We start from the raw sequence: 5185 nt of genomic DNA, 5'->3' as shown, positions 1-5185 counted from the left end.
GTCTGTTGTTATTTCCAAAACAAAAGCAAGGGTACTGGCAATGAGTATGCACAGGTATTTCTGTGCATTTGAGGATTTACGTAGCATTAAAAAATTCTGAAATACCTGCTTTCATAACAAAGGAAAGATTTCATCTTTTGCAGTTGTAATGAGAGTCACTGAATTATATCAGTGTCATGTTATTAGGACTTGATTCCCAAGAAGAAAGAACTGAGAAAATTATGACTTGTATCCAATACTTTCCAGTCTTTGTTCATACCAAATTAACAGAATTTAAAAGAATTTTAAAACAGAATTTAAACAGAATTTTGTTGACGCCCCCCCAAAAAAAAGTATTTGCCTTTATCCACTATCTGAAATTACAGCACACCACGCTTCAGCTCAGCACTGCAAGTATACGCACCGACGCTTCGTAAATGTTGTGACAGGATGAAAAAGGTCTGTGTGAGGACTTGTACTTTTTGGCTGCCACCTACACCACAGGCAACTTACTCATCAGGAATAATTTGATCAATAGGGTTGTAGGTGCAGAAACGATGTATTTGTGTAGGTAATACTTTGTGCATCACTGTCACTCTCAGAATACATGCTAGTGTTTGGCAACGGGACAGGATGGTTTAATGGATCTCTTCCTTAAAAAATGCTTCCTAAAAATAAGGTTGTATACTTTAAATGTTGTAGTGTTAATGCTCTATCAAGTTTGAGTCCTGCTATAGGAATGGAAAGATGGTTTACTTTATAGACTATTGATTCAGATGGGTTATCCAGTGAGCACACAGGCATCCTCCTCCTGAGAGGATTTTATACTAGTCAGAAAAATGCTGATGAGCACTTACAGTCTCCATTCTCATGGGATCGTTTGCTGGCTATGTGTGGTGTCACCATTTTTCTGTTTAGTCTTAGAACACTCCAGGAAAAATAGTATTAGACAAAATTTGGTTTTGTAGCTGTGATCTTATGTCCTGTCCTTATGTCAGAGACTGAACCTAAAGGATGTTGAACATCAGCAGTTTCTGCTGATACCAGCTTCTGTCAGACTACAAAGAAGACTTTGTCCTTCTCTACAGTGTCAAAAAACAACACAAAACAAAAAGTAATTTGTGCAGGTTAATTACTTATTTTCCTAGTGTGCTGGTTTTGGCTGGGGTAGAGTTCATTTTCTTCATAGCAGCTCGTACGGGGCTCTGTTTTGGCTTGATGCTGGGAAGTGTTGCTAATCCAGGGCTGTTCCCTTGCTGCTGAGCAGCGCTCACCCAGAGCCCGGGGCTTTTCTGCCCCTCACCCACCCCACCAGCGAGGGGGCTGGGGCTGCACAGGGAGCTGGGAGGGAACACAGCCGGGACAGCTGACCCCAGCTGACCCAAGGGACATCCCATCCCAGACGGCATCGGGGTCAGCATATACAGCTGGGGGAAGGAGGAGGGGGATGTTCAGAGTGGTGGTGTTTGTCTTCCCCAGTAATGGAGCCCGGCTTTCCTGGGGGTGGCGGAACCCCTGCCCGCCCATGGGAAGCGGTGAATGAATTCCTTGGCTTGCTTTGCTTGCTTGTGGGCTTTTGCTTTACTTATTACACTGTCTTTATCCCAACCCACAAGTTTTCTCACTTTCACTCTTCTGATTTTCTCCCCCATCCCACCCCGTGGGAGTGAACGAGCAGCTGTGTGGGGCCGAGTTGCTGGCTGGGGTTAATCCATGACACCTAGCTATTGCATTTGGATCTTCACTATATTGCTTCTCCAAACATACTCCATAAAAGATTACTGGAGATCAGAAGCTGAAGTAGTCAGCAGCTCACAGGTTTAGACCTTGAGAATATCAGGTTTTCATGTAAGAAGAGGACCTAGATAAAATAACTTTAACAATAGTTATGTCTTCAGGTCTGCGAGACTTCTGTTGACCTTTTTTATTTAAATATCCACATGCAAGCACTGAGCCACCTAAATGTACAATTCCTCAACCAGGTTGTTTTAATTAAATTTCAAAGTAGAAGAAAGGCAACTTCATTCTCATATAATTTTATTTTCCTTCAGCATATTTGATATTCACAGATGTTTAAATGGATTAAAGTGGAAAATACATTGTGATTCCTCCAATACATTTTAATTGGAGTAATTCTTTGATTTTTTTATGAACGAATGAAACCAGTTAAGTTAGTGAGAATGCAATGTTTGGGGACCGAGGTCTGAAATCTCTGCACTAGCAAGAGCAGTATTTAATTACCTTAACCTGTGACTGAATGGGTGATTGCAGCACCCTGCATGGCAATTAATTAAATATGCATACCCTGCATAAATCATAATCATTATGCACTGTCATTATTTAATTATATTCTACTTATTCTTGATGTGTTAAGATTTTTAAGACAGGGTTATATATAATCTTCCCTACATCTTCCTTTTTTTTTCATTAACAAAGCTAATGTAAAACTCTAATTATGGTCAGATAAGAACATTCTTCATACTCTTCCAGCAATTACTGAAGGAAATAAAAAAAAAAAAAAGTTGAACACCCAAACTCCATGAGTTTTACACAATTATTTAAACAATGCAGTAAAACATTGCACTTTAAGATTGTTAAAGGCACAGAAATAAGAAGGCAGAGGTCAGCTCCTAATTACACAGAAGTCCTTGTAGTTAAATTTCCTCTGCACATGCAGAATCTTAGTGATGATTTGCAGTTGGGAATGAACCATCAAGTAATTCGTATCTATCCGTGCTGCATTATATGCTTGTATATTTCATTTGATTCTGTTGGGTCTAGTTATAAAATTGAAACTGCTTGTATAAAATTTGCACTGAAGTTGTAAGAGAAGTAGTTGTAATATAATTGTAGTTGAACAAAACCACTGTAGAGTGCCACGAAACACGAGAACAGCATTTGGGGCTCTCATTTTGATGCATGATGATCCAAACTGTATTTAAAGACAAGTACCTTTTTCATACCCTTCGAACCCTGAATCCATACTCTTTAAGCTACTGCTGAAAAATCAGGAACTGAAAACAGAGTGCCTGGTGGGAACTATCTGCAAGCTGCATTATAGCAGGTGTTAAAATAGATTTAAATTGAGTTGTGAAATAGACTGCTCGAGATGTAAAAGGCGATTTAGGAGGGCTGTGTATTTTCCTGAAGGGAAGCTAGAAGGCTGCATTTCCTCACCGCAAAGCAGTAACATAAGTTAGGATGTTCCTTTCCAGCACTTTACCATGTAGGCTGTGCCATTACTTGGGCACCTGGATTCACCCAGGAATGAATTTGAGGCTTAACAATAGCCATGTACAAGTAACTTTGGTAGTATATTACGATTTAAGGGTGAAACAGGAACGGGCAAGAAGTTTAGAAAGTGATCTTAATTCTTAAAGGTAGCTGAAGTGTAACATGGAAGAGGTTCAGACAAGTTCTTCAATACAACATCTTCTCCATGTACTGGAGAATAACTGACTTGCTGGAGCTATTAATCTGGAAGGACACAAGATTGCACTGGACAACTTTATTTCTGCCTTCTTGGCATCAAATTCCTGAGAAATACTACCTGTTTAAATTATTGTTTACATAGCTGCTGTGACTATCATATACACCACACACTCACGATGCATCAATTGCTGTGCGAACCTTAAGCGTTCTGCCACTTGAAGAGAGAAATGCTTTGCCTACGTATTTGCTACTACCAGTATCAGGAAGAGAATTACAGGCATAGCATGCCTCTCACAATCCTGAGATTTTTCTTGCAGAACAAGTGACTCCCAAGAAATTAAAGACCTTTCCATCTTCTCTCTGCAGCTTCTATTCCCAGTTCTTTACTCTTTCCAACAATCACTTCGCCTCTCCAAGTATTTTAGCCCTTAGAACAGATGTTATTTTATTCTGGTGCCCCCATACAACTTACTTCAAATCCGCAAGAATCAGAGAAGCTCCTGAGTGTGGGAGGACCATGCTTTTGGGGTAGCACATGGCACCTTGGTGCTGTGAGGCCCCCTCTCAGCCAAGCTTCACCCCATCATCCCTTGCAGGTAACATTTAAAGCTCGCTCTTTTCGGAGTAGAACTTAAATCTTCACTGAAAGCCTAAAGGTTACTGGATGTCACATAACTAGGGGCATTCACACTGGGAGACAGAGGTTCACTCAGTTTTAAGGAGGAAGGGGGTGCCAAATCTTTAAGAACCGCTAACCAGTTTCAGAACTAACCATGCATCATAGCCTACATCTTCAGGACGGGGAACTCTTTCATCTGTCAAAGCTCCTGAAGTTACAGTCATCCTCTCACATCTGCATCCAACTGCTGCTGCCCCCGTGTTTGTGCCGCTGCGTGCTCCATGTGAGGCAACAAGATTGCTTGTAATAACCGAGGTTGAAATGACCTACGAGTCTGCACTGAAACAAGGAGGTTTCGAGAGAAGCAAGAGGCTATTTTGTGTCAACCCGTCGGTCTTCTCAGCCAAATGCCAAGGCCAGGGAGACACAGCTACAGCGAGGCAGTACCGGGGGCACGGCCAGAGCTGTGCCCTGCACCTACCCCAGCTCTGGAAGGAACCACTAGCGCTGGGATGGAGACACCAAACCGCGACCTGCCGCCGCTCCTCCTTCCCAGGGATTCCGCAGTTCAACCCTTCGGAAAAGACACGCAAAGGCGCTGAGCCACGTTGCTCGTTTATTACCACCCTCCTCCCAGACTGCACCAGGCGGCCCGTCTGCATCCCGACGAACCATGGAGGCGCCTGCTTAACTTTAAAGGTTCAAGAAGGATGAGCGGCTGCGCGCCCGCACCTGCCCACGGCCCCACTGCTCTCTGCCGGCCACGGGGCAGGCGCAACGCGGCTCTACCCGCCGCCCCGCTGCCCGACCGACAACGGCGCCTCGGGCAGGGCTACCGCCGCCGCCCCCCCGCCCCCAATAGTCGCCGCCCCGCGCGCGGCGGAAGGGTTTATCCCCGCCGCCTCACCGGCCCGCCGCGCCGCAGCCAATCAGCGCCGGCGCCCAGCCAATGAAGAGGGGCCGCGGGGCGTCACGTCCGGATGCCACCAGTCTGTCTATGGGCCCGCGTGGTCGCCAGGCGCTGGGGGCGCTATGGCCGTCTGGCTCGCAGGCCACGTGACCCTCTCCTGCGTAGCCACTCTTACCGCGCCGCCGCTGGGCTCTATGGTGGGGGGCGCATAGAAGAGGGGGCCGGCCGCGCGCCGGTTCGCCAGC

At 45.1% G+C, this 5185-nt stretch overlaps 1 long non-coding RNA gene across 1 annotated transcript; it reads right to left on the bottom strand.

Annotated features, from left to right (window-relative positions):
• Nucleotides 1-2519: 2519 nt before the first annotated feature.
• On the bottom strand, nt 2520-5149 carry LOC119152939. The gene is made up of 2 exons (XR_005105986.1): nt 4703-5149; nt 2520-4604 (listed from the first exon to the last, which is right to left on the bottom strand). It is a non-coding gene; the product is annotated as an uncharacterized LOC119152939 (long non-coding RNA).
• Between the last annotated feature and the right edge of the window lie 36 nt (nt 5150-5185).

Source organism: Falco rusticolus, chromosome 8 (genome assembly GCF_015220075.1).
Source record: "Falco rusticolus isolate bFalRus1 chromosome 8, bFalRus1.pri, whole genome shotgun sequence".
Taxonomy (NCBI): Eukaryota; Metazoa; Chordata; class Aves; order Falconiformes; family Falconidae; genus Falco; species Falco rusticolus.
The sequence above is the reverse complement of the archived record's forward strand: the minus strand, read 5'-3'. Positions and strand labels throughout refer to the sequence as shown.